The sequence below is a fragment of the Myotis myotis genome, unplaced genomic scaffold (assembly GCF_014108235.1).
Source record: "Myotis myotis isolate mMyoMyo1 unplaced genomic scaffold, mMyoMyo1.p scaffold_m19_p_4, whole genome shotgun sequence".
Taxonomy (NCBI): domain Eukaryota; kingdom Metazoa; phylum Chordata; class Mammalia; order Chiroptera; family Vespertilionidae; genus Myotis; species Myotis myotis.
The window spans coordinates 108,651,778-108,672,406 of record NW_023416346.1 but is presented as its reverse complement, the minus strand read 5'-3'; the positions used below and the strand labels follow the sequence as shown (position 1 = coordinate 108,672,406).

General features: G+C 38.2%; 1 pseudogene; it reads left to right on the top strand.

Moving 5' to 3' along the window:
* The first annotated feature begins 10,611 nt into the window (after positions 1 to 10,611).
* On the top strand, positions 10,612 to 10,996 carry LOC118653680 (annotated as a pseudogene).
* Positions 10,997 to 20,629: the final 9,633 nt, after the last annotated feature.

Here is a 20,629-nt window from a genome sequence, read left to right as displayed (position 1 = left end):
ACACTACTGACAGCACTGGATAAGTCCTCTCGACAAACAATCAGCAAAGAAACAGCAATCCTAAATGACTCACTAGATCAGATGGACTTAATAGACATATTCAGAACACTTCACCACAAAGCCACGGAATATACATTCTACTCAAGTGGTCATAAGACATATTCAAAAATAGATCATATATTGGGTCACAAGCAAAGTATCCCCAAATTCAAGAAGATTGAAATCATAAAAAGCATCTTCTCATACCACGATGGCGTAATATTAGAAATAAACTACAATAAAAGCAACCCAAAATACTCAAACACCTGGAAGCTGAATAGCATGTTATTAAATATTGATTGGGTTACCAATGAGATCAAAGAAGAAATTAAAAACATCTTGGAAAATAATGACAATGAAAACCCAACGATCCAAAACCTATGGGACACAATGAAAGCAGTCCTGAGAGGGAAGTTTATACCTCTACAGGCCTATCTCAAAAAACAAGAAAAAATGGTAGTAAATCATCTACTTCTACAACTCAAAGAATTAGAAAAAGAGCAACAAGAAAACCCCAGAGTGAGCAGAAGGAAGGAGATAATAAAGATTAGAGCAGAAATAAATGACATAGAGACCAAAAAAAAACAATATAGAAAATCAATGAAACCAAGAGCTGGTTCTTTGAAAGGATAAACAAGATTGACAAACCTCTAGCCAGACTCACCAAGAAGCAAAGAGAGAGGACCCAAATAAACAAAATCAGAAATGATAGAGGCAAAATAACAACAGACCCCACAGAAATACAAATGATTGTTAAAAAATACTATGGACAGCTCTACTCCAACAAACTAGACAACCTGGAGGAAATGGACAAATTCCTAGAAAAATACAACATTCCAAATCTCAATCAGGAAGAATCGAATAATCTCAACAGGCCAATAAGTATGGAAGAAATTGAAGCAGTCATCAAAAAGCTTCCATCAAACAAAAGCCCAGGACCAGATGGCTTCACAGGGGAGTTTTACCAAACATTCAAGGAAGAACTAAAACCTATCCTCCTCAGACTACTACAAAAAATCCAAAAGGAAGGAAAACTTCCAAGCTCATTCTATGAAGCCAGCATCACCCTAATACCAAAACCAGGTAAAGACAACACAATGAAAGAGAATTACAGGCCAGTATCCCTCATGAACATAGATGCCAAAATCCTCAACAAAATCTTAGCAAATCGGATCCAGCAGTACATCAGAAAGATCATACACCATGACCAAGTAGGATTTATTCCAGGGATGCAAGGATGGTACAATATCCGCAAATCAATAAACGTGATACATCACATAAACAAATTGAAAGAAAAAAACCACATGGTCATATCAATTGATGCAGAAAAAGCATTTGAGAAAATTCAACACCCATTTTTGATAAAAACTCTCAGTAAGGCGGGAGTAGAAGGATCATACCTCAACATAATAAAAACCATATATGACAGGCCCACAGCCAACATCATACTCAATGGACAAAAACTAACACCATTTCCCCTAAGAACAGGAACAAGACAGGGATGCCCCCTCTCACCACTCCTGTTCAACATAGTACTGGAAGTGTTAGCCATTGCAATTCGGCAAGAAGAAGAAATAAAAGGCATCCAAATTGGAAAAGAGGAAGTAAAACTGTCCTTATTTCCAGACGACATGACATTATACATACAAAACCCTAGAGACTCCATCAAAAAGCTACTAAACTTAAGACATGAATTTGGCAATGTAGCAGGATACAAAATTAACCTCAAGAATTCTGAGGCATTTCTATACACCAATAGTGAACTTTCAGAAAGAGAGATTACAAAAACAATCCCATTTACCATCGCACCAAAAAAATTAAGCTACCTAGGAATAAACTTAACTAAAGAGGTAAAAGACCTCTACTCAGAAAACTACAGGACGTTGAAAAAAGATATAGAGGAAGACATAAACAGATGGAAGAACATACCGTGTTCATGGATTGGTAGAATCAACATCATTTAAATGTCCATACTACCCAAAGCAATCTATAAATTCAACGCACTTCCCATTAAAATACCAATGGCATACTTCACAGATCTAGAACGAACTCTCCAAAAATTCATCTGGAATAAAAAAAGACCCCGAATAGCTGCAGCAATCCTGAAAAAGAACAAAGTAAGTGGGATCTCAATTCCATATATCAAGATGTATTACAAAGCCACTGTTCTCAAAACGGCCTGGTTCTGGCACAAGAACAGGCATAAAGATCAATGGAACAGAATAGAGAGCCCAGAAATTGGCCCGAACCAATATGCTCAATTAATATTTGACAAAGGAGGCAAGAACATATAATGGAGCCAAGATAGTCTCTTCAATAAATGGTGTTGGGAAAATTGGACAGATATATGCAAGAAAATGAAACTAGACCACCTACTTACACCATACACAAAAATAAACTCAAAATGGATAAAGGATTTAAACGTACGACAGGAAACCATAAAAATTCTAGAAGAATCCAAAGGCAACAAAACCTCAGACATATGCCGAAGCAATTTCTTCACTGATACAGCTCCTATGGCACTTGAAACTAAAGAGAAAATGAACAAATGGGACTACATCAAAATAAAAAGCTTCTGCACAGCAAAAGAAACCATCAACAATACAATGAGAAAACCCACTGTGTGGGAAAACATATTTGCCAATGTCATATCTGATAAGGGCCTTATCTCCAAAATTTATAGGGAACTTATACAACTTAACAAAAGGAAGATAAACAATCCAATCAAAAAATGGGCAAAGGACCTAAATAGACACCTTTCAAAAGAGGACATTCAGAAAGCCAAGAGACATATGAAAACATGCTCAAAGTCACTAATCATCCGAGAGATGCAAATCAAAACAATGAGGTACCATCTCACACCTGTCAGACTGGCTATCATCAACAAATCAACAAACGACAAGTGTTGGAGAGGATGTGGAGAAAAAGGAACATTTGTGCACTGCTGGTGGGAATGCAGACTGGTGCAGCCACTATGGAAGACAGTATGGAGTTTCCTCAAAAAACTGAAAATGAAACTCCCATTTGACCCTGTGATCCCTCTTCTAGGAATATATCCCAAGAAACCAGAAACACCAATCAGAAAGGATATATGCACCCCTATGTTCATAGCAGCACAATTCACCATAGCTAAGATCTGGAAACAGCCTAAGTGCCCATCAGTAGATGAATGGATTAGAAAACCGTGGTACATCTACACAATGGAATACTATGCTTCTCTAAAAAGAAGGAACTCTTACCATTTGCAACGGCATGGATGGAACTGGAGAGCATTATGCTAAGTGAAATAAGCCAGTCAATGAAGGAAAAATACCACATGATCTCACTCATTCATGGATAATAGAGACCATTATAAACTTTTGAGCAATAATAGATACAGAGGCAGAGCTGCCTCAAACAGATTGTCAAACTGCAGCGGGAAGGCCAGGGAGGGTTGGGGGGCAGGAGGGAGGGGGGTAAGAGATCAACCAAAGGACTTGTATGCATGCATATAAGCATAACCAATGGACATAAGACACTAGGGGATAGGGGAGGCTAGGGGACTGTCAAGGGCGGGGGGGGGGGGAGAAAAGGACACATATAATACCCTTTGTAATACTTTAAGCAATAAAATAAATAAATAAATAAATAAATAAATAAAGGCATCTCCCCAAACCTGAATAGGAAACTGATTGTGGCTGCCAGACAGTTAAAGGGCATCTTAATCTACATGTTATTTCCTCCTACTGGCCAATACCTGAACAGCCGTAGGCTATTCCCCAAACTGACAATGCTTCTGTAGCCTTTGAAACCTTACCCTTTGAAGTGTATTATCTCCACTTTGCCTTAGGACAAATTGTGTTAATAAAAGCAAGGGTCCTAGACAAGGAGGGAGTCTTTAGTTCCTTTAGCTGGAGGTCCTCTGACCCCCAATGCCTTTCAAAATTATATCTCATCTCTGGACTCTTTATTAGTCTCTGGATTTCTATGTCATCTGCGCACAGCCTTTTTCCAGATTCCTGAACCCTTCTTGATGCTGGGACAAGAACCCAGGTAGGTTCATGTTAAGGCAAAGTAAGTATCCATTTCTATGATGTACCTTAAAATCAACCAATTTTTGTTAACAGCCAGAAATGGCAATTGTGATAACCATGATTATGCTAAAAACCTTAGCTAGTGATATGCTAACAGCCGGAAAAGGGATACAATTCCAAATAAACAGGGTTAAAAAATCAAAGATTTTATTCTTGTGGAAGGATGAGACTCAATAAATGTGGCAAACTTGGCCCAAGTTAATCACATTTTGTTGATGTTAAAAAATACACACAACACTAAACCCTATGCTATCAAGAAATGAGTAAAAAAGGGAAAGAACACAAAATAAATTAGGTAGTGGGAGACATTACAATTTTGTCCATATAGTAAACCCTAAATTTTACCCAGTGATTAATGACATTGCCTTTCTCTGAATTACATCGGCTACATCCTGAAATAGAACAGAACTAGGTGACATAATTTTTCAGACACATACTTGCTGCTTTGATTTCCTTAGTAAACTGCCAAACAATATATTTCTAATGTATACACTTTCTGAATCCTATGAAGAAATATAAGATGGTAAATATACAAAGTTTATTTTCCAATTATTTTTAAGGCTAAGCCTATACCTCAAGTTAGAAATGTCTCCATTTTACTGCTGTAGAATGACACAGCCCAAAGACTAGCCTTTTGCCAGTTTTATTGAACCATTTTAGAGAACTGTAGAAACTATTGTGCTCCTAAACATTACAACTCATTATCTACTCTCCCAAGAATTAAACCTAAACCTGTAGTACTAATTTTAACCTCGCATGTTATTTTAATAACACCCAACAGCAGTTGTTAGGGCATATAGTTTTTTTTTTTTTTATCAAAACACCCATCTGATGATCTCTTCCATAATTCATCTTACTCACAAAAGATCCTTAACTCCAAAAGTTTAAGAACTAGAGCAAAGTAAATATCAGAACTCATGCATCAACTTCAATCTTTTAAAATGTTTAGTTCACAAGACTAATAAACAGTATTAATGGAATGCAGGAATTATAGACTATATGTACAAGGATGTTAGAAGGTCGGGGCATAGCCACTTTACTCTCTCTGTCCACCACCCCATTTCTGTTGGGTATTCCTGGTTGAGGTTCCAAATTCTCTACAGATATTAATCTTTGGGATCTGAGATCAAGAAATTATAATTCTTTGGAATGTACATAAACTCCTAAAATCATAAATTACTCCTCACATACTTCCAATGCGTTAACTTTACAAAGAAACTATAGCTCACAGTGAAGATTAAAACACTGGACAATGTCAGTGAACAATATTGAGTAATATCTGAAATAGTAATATTCAGATTTCTTAGCAAGGTTAACACCAATATCACTACAAAGAACCATGTGTTGAAATTGCCAATTTGAGAACTTTCTGGTTCTAAAACTTATTATTTCTTGCAACATGTCTCATAGGATTTCTATATGGAATAGTATGCAGAGCCCTGGCTGGGTAGCAAAGTTGGTTAGAGTATCATCCTGATACCTCAAGATTGTGGGTTTGATCCTCAGTCTGGGCACATAAAAAAAAGAAAGAAGAGAGAAAAGAATACTATGCATAACAACTATTAATATTTATGTTATTTGTGAGAATGGCTCATTGTTAGCAGCAGACAGATTGGCAAACACACATCTGTAGCATGGCGATGATTGAAAGAAAGACAGAAAGACTAGATCTTCACCATGCTTGTATGCATCTCAGAACCTGGGTCCCGGAAATGCCAACATTGCCTTTTGCCTCTGAGAGGCTGTGTTTCCTACTCTTGATTGGTTTCCACTTGGTTATACAGTTTTCAAATGTGTAACGTTTTTAGATTCATTTTTAATCTTTAATTCTCTCAGGTGGATTAAAATACACTTTTTCTGTCTTCCAAATCTACGACTGATCTTTCTCATGATTCAAGACTCAGAAAAACAAATTTCTAGAGAAATGCTGAGAAAAAATTCCTATATGGCCACACACTGAGAATCCTTTCTGACTTGTTGGAGAATATGTGGGTAAAATTCTCTCCATGCTATTAGAGTTTAAGGTAGCCCTAAAGAAGATCAGGTCTCCACATGCCCAGTTCAGGTCTTGACAAGACTTCATCTCCATTACAAAGCACTCCTCTTTAGAAGAAAGGAGGTTACATTTGGAGCACAAAATTGCTTTTATTATTATTTTTTTTACCTGGGGGGTGGATAGAGGCTGGGCAGAGGGGGGGAGTTAAGGGGAGGAATGGGAGACATCTATCATACTATGAACAGACATATATATATATATATATTAAAAATAACTTTTACATGCCTTAATAATACAGAAACAATCTACTTTTTAAAAAATCAAAACTACACATGGACCAGAGGTGAAAAGAGTATTGCAGCACTTTTTTTAGCACTTAATGAGTGTTTATTGGGTGCCAGATATTGTCTAAATTCTTCATGTGCATGATCTCATTTAGTTCTTCCTGCAGGATGGGTACTAGTAGCATCCCCATTTTATTATTTAGAAGCTGTTGGTAGAGCCAAGTTTTAAACTGAGGCACCAATACTCATCTTTCCCTTCTAACTTTCCTCTTTTTGTTGCTAGGTGGTACTTCTGCCTTCACACTCTCCTGCCCTTGTGATTTTTTAAAATTGTATAAAGTATTAAAGACAGTAGTACATATGTCCCCCCCATCTGTTTGATGATTCTTTGCCTCTGTATCTATTTTTGTTCATCAGTTTATAATGTTCTTTATATTCCACAAATGAGTGAGATCATGTGATATTTATCTTTCTTAGCATAATGCTCTCCAGTTCCATCCATGCTGTTTGTTGCAAATGGTAAGAGTTCCTTCTTTTTTACAGCAGCGTAGTATTCCATTATGTAGATGTACCACAGTTTTTTAATCCACTCATCTGCTTATGGGCATTTAGGCTATTTCCAAATCTTAGCTATTGTAAATCGTGCTGCTATGAACATAGGGGTGCATATATCCTTTCTGATTGGTGTTTCTGGTTTCTTGGGATATATTCCTAGAAGTGGGATCACTGGGTCAAATGGAAGTTCCATTTTTAGTTTTTTTGAGGAAACTCCATACTGTTCTCCACAGTGGCTGCACCAGTCTGCATTCCCACCAGCAGTGCAGGAGTGCTCCTTTTTCTCTGCATCTTCTCTAGCACTTGTTGTTAGTTGATTTGTTGATGGTAGCCATTCTGGCAGGTGTGAGATGGTATCTCATTGTTGTACTTTTAACCTCACTATCTATAGACTGTCCACAATTAATTCCAGGCACTCTCTCCCACGTACACACTTGAAGGTGCACTCTTTGCACACACACACACACACACACACACACACACACACACACGTCACACATGATTCATTGGCAATTGCAACAGTGAATTTAGAAATATAACAATTGCTTTCATGACTCCATTGTATTTTATTACATGGACAACGTTCAATAAGAAAATGCTTTTAGGATGCTAAGGTCAACCCTAGGTCAATGAAGAAACATAACTGGTAATAACTATGTATATTATGATATTATACCATCCAAGTTTACCATTTCATCTGTATTATGCATGATAGCAAAGCACACCAATGGACTGGTCAGATATAACACAGAAGATTAAACTTTTTAATTAAGTCTGTTTTGCATGTTTTGACTCAAGCCTGAAGTTAATTTATGAGGAACACACAACTGACTTATATTGTTTTTTTATTATTTTAGGTTGGTGGGAACCCCACTCTGAAAGCAAGTTTAGAGTGTTTATTAAGGAGTACCCTTGGGTTCAACACCTATAGAGAGCAGAGGAAAGAAGCAGGAGTGGACAGAGAGAAATCTACTACACTCCCGCCCAACAGCAACATCTGGAAAACCCTACAGGAAACTCTGGAGCTAGAGTGGCGCTATAGAGTGGTCACAAATTTTAGATCAAAGGGCCTTTACATTCCCTCATATATCAGTCTCCAACTGAGGTCAACCCAAGAGAATGACATGAATCAAAATACTTCTCTGCAACTGAGGCAAGCCCTAAAAGGTCTGACAGCTAAAGACTGTCTACCAATAGCACCTCTTCAGTTAAAGGTAAGATATACTATTAAGGGGGATCTGGGCAACATTTCACAGCACCTACCACATTGAGTTCATTTGCACAAAACAGAAAATATTTCCAAAGTCCTTTCACAGTTACCATTATTTTTTCAAAAATGAGAATATTAAGAAATAATGCTAGATGAACTACATTCAGACTTTTCTGACTCCACTTTCTAAAGTGAAAATTTTTTTCATCTATTATTGATTTTTCTTTAATTCATATTGCCTGAAGGTACTTTGAAAGTCATTTAAAAAGTGGTTTATAATTTGTTTTCTTTAAATATGCACTCTTCATAGTAAAAGCCTTTTGAATATACATTTATATGTGCATAAGTATATTTATATATTACAAATCTTATTAAGAAGAAAAAGATAATAATTTGTAAATTGACACAATTGAAGTAAAGAACAATAAAATTTCCAACAGATTATTTTTCTTTATTGCACAAATCTCACTTGCAGAAATACCAACTTGGACTCCTGCCTTACATCCAAAATGGCAATCCCTTTCAACATCTTCAAGTAGGCAATACTTTTTTTTTTCCTGAACGCCTTTAAAAAACACATCCTATTTTATTGTTATATCATGCTGTGCTTTTACCTTGCTGGCATTTCCCATTCCCTTTTCATGAAGGCTCACATGTCTCTTTGTATTTCTCTTTCCATCAATTTTGCCCACATCCACTGTACCCAGGCCCCAAAATATTTATTTTTTCCAGTGTTAGGCACACCATAAACTCATTTAGTGTTGAAAATGGCATGTTTTTAATATTGGCTAAAATCAATTACTTAAACAATATCAAATTGGAATACAAATCCACCAGGTGCCAAAATTCAGAGTCTGGAGTTACTTCTGCAACAACAATTTGGAAATATGTTAGTTTCTAGTTTGTAGAGGCATACTGTGAATGTTTAGTAGATGCTTTACTTTATTGATGTTTTAAAGTAGGATGTACTAAAACCTCAGTGATATCATGGCTTTAATGCCATGCAATTCTACTCTACATTTGACTTCTGAAATCATATTAAATCAAATTCACAAACAATAGTGTGGTGAAGGCCTGGGGCAGGGAAGGGGTGGGAGGAGGGGGATAAAGGAGGGGACACTGGGGGACATCTGTAATACTTTCAACATTGATAATAAAAAAGAAAATCCTGACACCCTCTAGCCTCAACTTCCTCCCCACCCCCGTAGAATGGGGATGACCAAGGTATTTACCCCACGAAGATAACACATTAAGAGTCTTAAATCATCATCTGGACTTAGACTTGAGTTTAAACCTAGGCTCTGCCTGTTCCTACTGAGGGATGCCTCAGTTTCCCCCTCTGGAAAGAGAGTTCATTTTCTTTTTTTCTTTTTTCTTTTTTAATATATTTTATTGATTTTTTACAGAGAGGAAGGGAGAGAGATAGAGAGTTAGAAACATCGATGAGAGAGAAACATCGATCAGTTGCCTCCTGCACACTCCCTACTGGAGATGTGCCCGCAACCAAGGTACATGCCCTTGACCGGAATCGAACCTGGGACCTTTCAGTCCACAGGCCGACGCTCTATCCACTGAGCCAAACCGGTTACGGCAAGAGAGTTCATTTTCTGATACCCTTGGGGACTGTTTTGAGGCTCAGTTACCTCCTATAATGACCCCCATTTTTTAAGCACTTGCTGTGTGCCAGACTCTGGCTGTGCCTGATCCATGTGCCTGTTGGCTCATCTGAAAATAGAGCTAATAGGTATAAAGATTCCAACCAAAGAACATGGGTGGGGCTCCCTGCATGGTGCCTAATACTAGAAGCGAGCTGTGGTGAGCCCTGTCGTTTTAATGCATCTAGCACTGGTCTTGCACACAGCAGGTGCTCAATAAATGCCCTCTTTGGAATTAAATAAACCTGGGCTGTAATCCTGGCTCTAGGGCCTTGGACACCTCACTTTCTCCTCCTGGGCCTTGGTTTGCCCATCTGAGAAATGGGCTCACCATGGGCACTGGGCAGAAGCAGCACCCGGGACCCAGCAGAGGCTAAGACAAATTGACCAGGATGACAAGTGTTGGGTGGAGTGTTCTTACATAGGTGGGTGGCAATGACCTCGCTCCCTGGTAGGTCCACAGGCCAACCTCCCCTTTAAATTGTGATACCCGTCCCCTACCCATGACCTCACCCCCAGAGTGGCCAGTGGAACTTTGAGAGGTCTGTGAGGTCACCCCATTCTGCTTCACAAACACTCTTATGGGGCAGCAGCCACTGGCTCTCTCTGTCCCTGGGAAGCTGCTGAGACTCTGGGTCAAGAGCCATGGTCAGGAAGAAGCCCTGAGAGGGACAAGGAGATTTGGAAACCAAGGACACTCCAAGTGCTGACCCTGGGAGGCCAGAACCAGGGGCAAAATCTTATGGGCGTGCGGAGTGTCATTCAGCAGTTCCAGGAGGCCCACCGCCACCAGGCCACCATGGTCCTCGGCTGGCTACTGCTCCCAGTGATGGTTCTGCCCCTGGTCACGACAGGAGCCATGGACTGCATCTTCTGTGAGCTGACCAACTCCTCCAACTACCCTGGCATCCCTGTGGCATCCCATGACCTGTGGCAAAGACCAGGAGTGCCTCATGGGTGAAGGGACGGTTCCAGGCCTCAGCCCCATCATCAACAAAGGCGCCATGGACATCAGTTCATACCATCGCCTTGAAGAGCCTGTCACCTATCAGGGCGTCACCTACAGCCTCACCTTTAGCTGCAGTTATGGCGAACTGTGTAACAGGGCCCCCACCCCCGCAGGCAGCCTGAAGGCGGGGGCCCCCTGCCTGGCACTGGGCGTGCTGCTGCTGCTGATTCATTGACTGTGACCAGCGTGGAGGGCAGGGCCTGGGACTGGTCTCAGGGCTCCACTGTTCCTTGTGGCTCCTGACCCTCCCCCTCCCCCTCCCCCCATTAAATGGCCAGAGGCCCGAGACAAAATAATAATAATGATGATCATAAGGCTGTATAGTACTTTTTCATGGGAATGATAGTGTAACTGACTTTAGAAATAATAGTTATGCTTTTAGAGCTAAGAGGAGTGATGAGCTGAGAAAATTATGTGGATAATATAGGATAAGAGGACAGATTTTTTTAAACTGCTTAAAAAAATAAAGGGCATGGTTGGCTGAAGTGCATGTAGATTTTTAAACAATTATCTTCCTTGAAGATATTAACAGATGTCCCATTTTTTTGTCCACTGACCCCTTCTAACCTGTACCTGCCACCCTAAGCCTACTGCACTATTGTCTGTGTCCATGGGTTGTGCATATATGCATATAAGCTCCTCTCCCCACCTCTCTCTCAGATTCCTCAGTCTGTTCCATGCTTCCATGTCTCTATGTCTATTTTGTTCATCTGTTTATTTTGTTCATTAGATTCCACATATAAGTGAGATCATATGCTTACTACACTGCTGGTGGGAATGCAGACGGGTGCAGCCACTGTGGAAAACAGTATGGAGTTTCCTCAAAAAATTAAAAATGGAACTCCCATTTGACCCAATGATCTCACTTCTAGGAATATGTACTAAGAAGTCTGAAACACCAACCAGAAAGAATATATGCAGGGCTATATTCAAGCGTTATTTACAATAGTTAAGATCTTAGGGGAGGCTAGGGGACTGTCTAGGGCGGGGGGATAAAATGGACACATATGTAATACCCTTTGTAATACTTTAAGCAATAAAAAAAAAAAGATCTTAAAGCAGCCCAAGTGCCCATCAACAGATGAGTGGATAAAAATACTCTGGTACATTTACACCATGGAACACTATGCAGCTGTAAAAAAAGAGGGATCTCTTAACCTTTGAGATAGCATGGAGGACCTGGAGAGTATTATGCTGAGCAAAATAAGGTTGTCAGAGAAAGACAAGTATCACATGCATCTAGATATTTTAAGACATCTTGTATCACATTAGCTAGTTGTTCTCAAACTTCGATATCTAATAGAAACACCTGTCACCCTCACACTAATTAAATCAGAATATCTGGGGGTGGGCCTCAGGCACTGGTAATCTTTTAAAGTTCCCTGAGAACTACTGACAAATAGAATGACCCATTCTTCCACACAATTTTATTAGGTGAGTGTCCAAATTACAAAGGAGGGAATAAGACTGCTATCATTCGCAGATGACATAATATTGTACATAGAAAAACCTAAATACTCCACAAAAAAACTACTGGATTTAATAAATGAATTCAGCAAAGTAACAGGATACAAAATCAATATCCAGAAATCCATGGCACTTGTATATACAAATAATGAACTCTCAGAAAGAGAAACTATAAAACAAACAAACAAAAACCAATCCCATTTACCATTGCAACAACAAAAATAAGATATCCTGGAATAACCTTAACCAAGGAGGGAAGTAGTCAGTTTTTTTCACTATTATGATGTTAGCTATAGATTATCAGGTTAAGGAAGTTCACTTGTATTCTTATTTCTCTGAGTATTTTTTTTATCTTTATTATTGAGAGTATTACAACTGCCCCCACTGTCCCCCTCCACCCAGTTCCCTCCCTATCCCAGGCCTTCACCACACTATTGTCTGTGTCCATGAGCTATGCATACATGAATAAACATAATTTATTTGATTAATCTCTTTCTGATCACCCTTCCCCACAACAGATTCTCAGTCTGTTCCATGCTTCCATGTCTCTAGACCTATTTTGTTAGTCAGTATATTATGTTTATTAGATTCCACTTCTAAGAAAGATCATGGGACATTTCTCTTTTTCTGACTGGCTTAGTTCACTCAGCATAATATTCTCCAGGTCCATCCATGCTATTGCAAAGGGTAAGAAATTCTTCTTTTTTATAGCTGCATACTATCCCATTGTATAAAGGGGTGATGGGAAGAGATTAACCAAAGAACTCATATACATATATGCATAATTAATGAACACAGACAACAGTGTGGTGAAGGCCTGGTGTGGGACTACGGCTGGGAGGAGGGGAGTAAAAGGGGGTGGGGATTGGAGGACATCTGTAATACTGTCAACAATAAAATAAAATAAATCAATTACAGAACACTCTAGCAGTATTTTAGTGTCAGTGTATGAGGGTAAAAAGTATCGTGTGTGCATGCAATAACATGGGTAAAAGCAAATATGGGAAAGCAGGAATGTGTATAACATTTTAGAGCAAAACAGGAAACAATAGGTATGTTTTTCAAGGGATACATTTCTTTGTGGTGAGTTGGTGGGAATAAAGATAAGATTTTAAAGTTCCTTAATTGATATTACTGCCTACTCAGCATTTTAACTTGCACTCTGAGATAGATATAAACATATAATAGGATGAGCATTTTATATAAGTAAGCCCACAACTTATTGTGCACCCTCCAGTTTTAAGAAGAACAAAATAGTTGAAAACTTTTATTCATCTTAAAGAAACATAGCCTTGATAGAGAAAACAATATCCACAACTGTAAAAGCTGCCAAGAATAAAAATTCATTGAATATATAACAGTGTACTTTAGGGGAATATTTCAGAAGAAATTTATCATGTGTTTATTTAATTATATAGTTCATAGACACTGGCAAATTATAGCTATCATTAATTATGATTTTCTTAGACTAATTTGGTGTAATTAAAAATGAAAGTTTCTGGTCCCTTTCTCATAACTCCCATTGATATCTTGAATGCAATTTTCTCATTGGTTTTAATGTAAGCATTTTCTAATATTAGAAAGGATGAAAAAATATTTGCAGAAATGGCAAGAGAGTATATTAGAGACATTAATTTATTTTCTCTGAAAAATAATTGCTAGTACCAAATGGTAGCTTCATTTTCATTTTTGTTCTTAGCAATGGAAAGAAAACACACAAAAAAGTATGACTTATTCTGTATACTAACGGACTAAGCCTGATCTTTCCATATCCAAAGTAAATCCAAGATGCAAAATTGTAATTGCTTTTTAACTTGATTTGTTCAGATGTTATGTTCATTAATATTGTTTAAAAAGATAGTGTCGTTGTTTTGATTAAGTGAATAAATTGAGGTTTATATATAGAATTTCAACCCAAATACTTAAGAAATATCTCTAATATGACCTTTACTCTTAACCAAATCATAACTGACTTAAAATATTAGAGAATAAGAGCTATTCTTCATGTGTTTCCATTAAATGAAAAAGCATTTCTAACATTTTACTACCTATAATTAATAATGTGTTTTCTCATGGGGTTCACTTAAGTAACATTCTTCATAAATGACTTCCATTTGTGATTAAAAACTCATCTTATTCCAAAACCTATAGTTACATAACATCAGTAATTAGTCATGCATAAATTTGAGAGAAAAAGCATTTAGAGATTTTATGATGATTAATATGTTAACTAATAATTTAATGTATTTTACATTATATATGACTTAGGCTAAGGCAGATATTATAAAGCCTGCCTCCTAATCTACACTAATAAAAGAGAAACATGCAAATTGGTGTCACTCTGCTATGCCCACCAGCCAATCAGAGCAAGTATGCAAGTTAATCCAACAAAGATGGAAGTTAATTTGCATACACAGGCATGGAGTGAAGACTGAAGACAACGTAGAAGGAAGCCAAGTGCTGCAGAAGGGAGTGAAGTGGCGGAGAAGGGAGGGAGCCGAGGCAGTGGAGACAGGAGAGAGTGAAGCAGCAGGAATCCCTATTCTTACAGGAATAAGCCCAAGGAAGCCCTATTCTTGCAGGAGTCTTCCTGCAATTGGCCTCTAATCCCATATAATAAAAGAGAAACATGTAAATTGACTATCCTTCCACTATGCTCACCAGCTAATCAGGAGTGAGTATGCAAATTAACCCAACAAAGATGGCGGGTTAATTTGCATACACAGGCGCTGGGCGGAGAGCAGAGTGGGAGAGCCGGTGAAGAGTGAAACAGCTTGGGGAGCTTGGCTCCCCAAGCCACCAGGCAGAGAGCAGAGAAGAAGAGCTGGCGGCTTGGAGGACTTGGCAGAGTGGGAGGCTGTGGGACAGAGACAGAGCAGGAAGGGAAAACCAAGAGCGTGAGAAGCACCAGGAATTCTGGGGTTCGTAATTCTGGTGGCAGCCCCAGGAGCTGAAGTGGAAGCCCAGAGCATGGGGAGCACCAGGAATGCTGGGAATCGTAGTTCTGTTGTCAGATGGATCTCCTAGACACTAGAGCAAAGTGAGCCTGGAGCAAGTTACTGTTGTGGTGGGGGATGGAAGGAAAGCAAAGGTGAGAGACATAAGTAAAATAAGAGTGTTTAGGAAAAATTACAGGGAAGATATCCTAAAACTTCCAGGAAATCTCCACCAATGAAGCAAAGAAAAAAAATGCCACTATTATTCTGTGAGCAACAACCCAAACTGGGTTGGGGGTCTCAGACAATTCACTCATATGATTGCAAAGACAGACAGAAACTCCTGGATTGGAGAAGGCTCTTCTGTGGGCTCCCAGATTGGAGAGGGTGCAGATTGGGCTGAGGGACCCACCCCCAGTGCACGAATCTTCGTGCACTGGGCCCCTTGTTTTAAAATAAATTTCTATTTAATGTCATAATATATAGATAGGAGAATGATTTAATAAAATTATTATATCAGGAGCAAGATGTCAATTAGATTATATAATTTGTTTTCATTTTCACTTTTGCAGTTAAGTTCTCAAATGCACATTGCTATCTTATTAAAATGTATGTGATGACCAAAATATCCTCTGGTTCAAATCACTTGACAAACTCTATTATCAGTCCACCATATGCACTACTCCATTTGTACACTCAGTTAATGCTTATTCCAGTTAGACACCTTAGTTCGATACACTGCAGAGTTTAGACTTTCTGCTCTTGATTTTCTGTCTTTCCAGCCATATCTCAAGTCTGGTATATAGTCCTTCTTCTCATCCACTAAGTTTCATTTTGTACATTCTTTTAGATCTATTTAATCATTTCCTTCTATATCTATTTCTGACTGACCAGAAATTAACCCGTTCTCTGCCTGCCTGTATTTTAATAGAAAACAGAAACAAAGTTTTAACAAGATTTAAATCATTCACATCATTATGTAACCAAGTCAAGGTAGACATCACATTTATGAGACATGTTTTATGATAAAATATCTTTTTAAAACACCTTTTCATGGGTGGATATGAGATCTCACCTCCAAATCTCCCCACAATATACTGCACAGCAATTTCAAAGACTCTGGGGGCATGGTAGCTCTTTTGCGATATCACCTTGGTAATTCTACTGTGCCACCCACATCTAATTGAAGCAAGTATTTTTTTAAAAAGCTAATTATTTAGTGATATGTTTGTGATATGTGATTTGTTTGTATGACTCTGATGTACAAAATAATCATATATTAAAATAGTATGCACATTATGTTTATATGCACAAGTCTATATTACCACACTTACATACACACACACACACACACACACACACACTAGAGGCCCATTGCAGGAAGAGTCCTACAAGAATAGGGCTTCCTCAGGCTTATTCCTGAAAGAATAGGGCTTTCTGTAGCTGGAGCGAAGTAGAGAAGGGAGCGAAACCCGCCTCGGTGGGCTCCGCTCCCTTCTCCGCTGCCTCGCTCCCTCCCGTCTCCACTGCCTTGGCTCCCTCCCTTCTCCGCCACTTTGCTCCTTCTGCAATGCTTGGCTTCCTTCTACACCAGGGGTCCTCAAACTACAGCCCACGGGCCACATGCAAATACAAATATTGTATTTGTTCCCGATTTGTTTTTTTACTTCAAAATAAGATATGTGCAGTGTGCATAGGAATTTGTTCATAGTGTTTTTTTTTAAACTATAGTGTGGACCTCCAACGGTCTGAGGGACAGTGAACTGGCCCCCTGTTTAAAAAGTTTGAGGACCCCTGTTCTACACTGTCTTCAGTCTTCACTCTGTGCCTGAACATGCAAATTAACCACCATCTTTGTTGGATTAATTTGCATATTCACTCTGATCGGCTGGTGGGCATAGTGGAGGGATGGTCAATTTGCATGTTTCTCTTTTATTAGTGTAGATCTATCCAAGCGACCATTAGGACTGAATGAACAGAACAACCAGAATGACCAGTCGACCAGTCTCTATGATGCACACTGACCACCAGAAGGCAGACAGTCACTGCAGGAGCTGGCCCCTGGTGGTCAGTGTGCTCCCACAGCCAATCTCCTGCAGTCCCTTCCCCGGCTGCCCCTCCTCCCGCCGCCCCCCCCCCGCCCAATAGGCCTTGATCACCAGCCAGGCCGAGGGACCCCACCCTTGCACGAATTCATGCACCCAGCCTCTAGTATATTATATAAATAGAAATCACATTTATCCTATTTACATAGGATGCATATACGTATTATTAATCATACCTTGTGTCTACACACCCATGCATGTATACAGGTATAAATTTATATATGCATGCACACACATCACAATGTTAACAGTTTAAATGAGGGTTATTTTTTATTTTGATTTTATATATATTTTGTCAATGTTTTATGGAATGTTCTCTATGAAGCATTGGAAAAACTAGATGTTATTTTGAAAAATCAGAATGACCTTCTTATAACTGAGATGACTGTCATTAGGAATTAACACATTCTAGCCTATTAGAGAAAACACTGAGCCTTCTGGAAAATAAAAGGTATTTCTGATCAGACAGACAAGTCACCTGGAATAAACCAATGGAATCAACATGTTGATATATTCTAATTTGCTTTTTACTTTCTAGTTCCCAAACTGCGTTCCATGAGACAATGATCCACCAAAGAAACTTCTCAAAAACAAACAAACAACAATAACAAAAAAAGAAAACCTGTCCATGATAAAATAACTTTGGAAAACTGTATTCTTCTCTTGAAATTTATAGCATGCACTTAAGCACAAAAAAATTCAATAAAATTTCACTGAAATTAAGCATTAAGAAATTTAACTTTGTTTAACCATTGTGTCCCAAATAGTATTACTATCAGATGAAACAAAAATACCAAAAGGTTGGTAAACTGCTCAAATTCAAGAGTAGAAGACAATTTAATGAAAAAGAATTTAAATGTTACATATTGTGATAGATTGAAAAATATTACTTAAAGGTAATAAAATAGTTATGATCAGTGATATTTCTTTTGAATAACTTAGGGTTTGTTAAAAATATAGCCTATAATTATCTACCCTTAATGGTTAAGGATATGTTTGGGGGATCTGAGGGCAGAGAGAGGTGCTGCTACACTCTTGGCAAAGCAGAATAGTGAGGGAAAACATCTGGTATGGGCAAGCAGTTGAACCAAGAAGTGGGCCATCTGTTATATCACCTGTTCATCTGTGCCATCAAATATACACATATACACATCAAATAAAAGTATTTGGGGTTTTTTAAAATATATTTTGTTGATTTTTTACAGAGAGGAAGGGAGAAGGATAGAGAGTTAGAAACATCGATGAGAGAGAAACATTGATCAGCTGCCTTCTGCACACCCCCTATTGGGGATGTGCCCGCAACCAAGGTACATGCCCTTGACCGGAATCGAACCCGGGACCCTTCAGTCCGCAGGCTGATGCTCTATCCACTGAGCCAAACCGGTTAGGGCAAATAAAAGTATTTGTATCTGATTCAACTCAATAGTAATTTTTTAAAAAGTCAAACAAAGGTCACATAGAATTCATGATGAAGTTCCAGTTCACAAGTACTCATGAATATAGATTTCATCAGACATTTCAACTACCTTAGTCTTCTCTTTTCAATATACAGATAGAAGTAAAGCCAGAAAGGATGAAAGGAACACTCATATTAATGGGCATATACTAACTAGTAGAAGCAACCCTATCTCTAATAGCTCTGAAGATTCTCATATTATTCTTTGTTTCCTGGAGCAAAGAACTATTGCTTCATGTACTTTTCTTTTTTTTAACCAACCAGCATTTGCTCACTAATTCCTTCCTTACTTCTGTAATAGAGCAGTATTTCAGCAGCACTTGGGACCTTTTGATAAATACAAATTCTTAGGTTTCATTCTATAATTACTGAATCAGAAACTTAGGGCAAGGCACATCGATCTACATTTTAACAAGCCCTCCAGAGAATTTTGAGGCACACTCAGGTTGAGAACTACTGAAGTAGAGGAATAAGACTGATTGATATCTGTCCTGGATGCTTCTAATAACCAGAGTTGATAGTCCTTGTTATCAACTCACAAATCTAAGTTTAAATGAGCAAAAAAAATTTTAACATAGCAGTTATGCTGTAAAATAAAGTACAAGCAGTATAAAATTTGTGCAAGATTTATCCAAAAATCAAATTGAAACTTAGCATAATGAAACTTGGAACATATATCTCCATGGGCCTAACGCTCCAAAATCATGGCAAAGGAACAAAGCCATTCCAAAGTCTATCCATATCATAATTTAATTGTACTACAGTATTACTAGTACTGACTTTAATTCTGAGAGGAGTGACAATGAGATTTAAGAAGGAAATAGGAAGGCTGAGAGAAGAAGGAAATAGAAGAAAAATAGGAGAGGGGAGAAATAATTACTTCCCTTTTTGGTGTAGTAGATAACTATAGGTACAATGCAAAAAATCAATTTTCTCTGTGTTAAAACTACCTATATGTAATAGAATCCTAACCTTTTTTTTCTTTTTTAAATTACATTTATTGGAGTGACATTGGTTAATATGATCATATAGGTATCAGGTGTGGGTTTTTGTATTACAAGATCTGTATATTGCACTGTGTGCTCACCACCCAAAGTGAAATCTTCTTCCATTACCATATATTATGACCCCTTTTTCCCCCATCCATTCCGTTTGCTCTTTATTTCACCTTCAGTTTTAAATAATAGCCTTGCTGGATAAAGTAGTCTTGGATTCAGATCCTTGCTTTTCATTACTTTGAATACTTCATAGCACTCCTTTCTGGCCTGTAGTATTTCTGTTGAAAAATCAGCTGACAGTCTATGGGAACTCCCTTGTAGGTAACTTTCTGTCTCTCTTGTTGCCATTAAGTTTCTTTCTTTGTATTTGACATTTGCCCTTGTTGCCATTAAGTTTCTTTCTTTGTATTTGACATTAGCCATTTTAATTATGTTGTATCTAGGTGTGAGACTCTTTGGGTTCATATTGATTAGGACCCTATGTGCCTCCTGAATTTGTGTGACTTTTTTTCTTACTTCCAAGTTAGAGAAGTTTTCTGTCATTATCCAGTCCCCTTTTAACCTTTACCAAAGTCATGCCATGAATTTAATTCTTATTACTAATTGCTTTGAGTCACAACTTATTTAAAATAAATACATTCATCTAAAATTATATTTGAAATATGTTCAAGCCATAAAATAATGTCTTTTTTCCATTGTCTACTCATTTTTGTGATGGCTTTGCAAGTGAAGGACAAATTCACATGATAATAGAACTCTCCTCCCTTAAATAATACAAATCCAGAATTGACAGCACATCCTCAGTACTTTAAATGCTGTTAAAAGAAGGAACAGTGGATGCAGGGT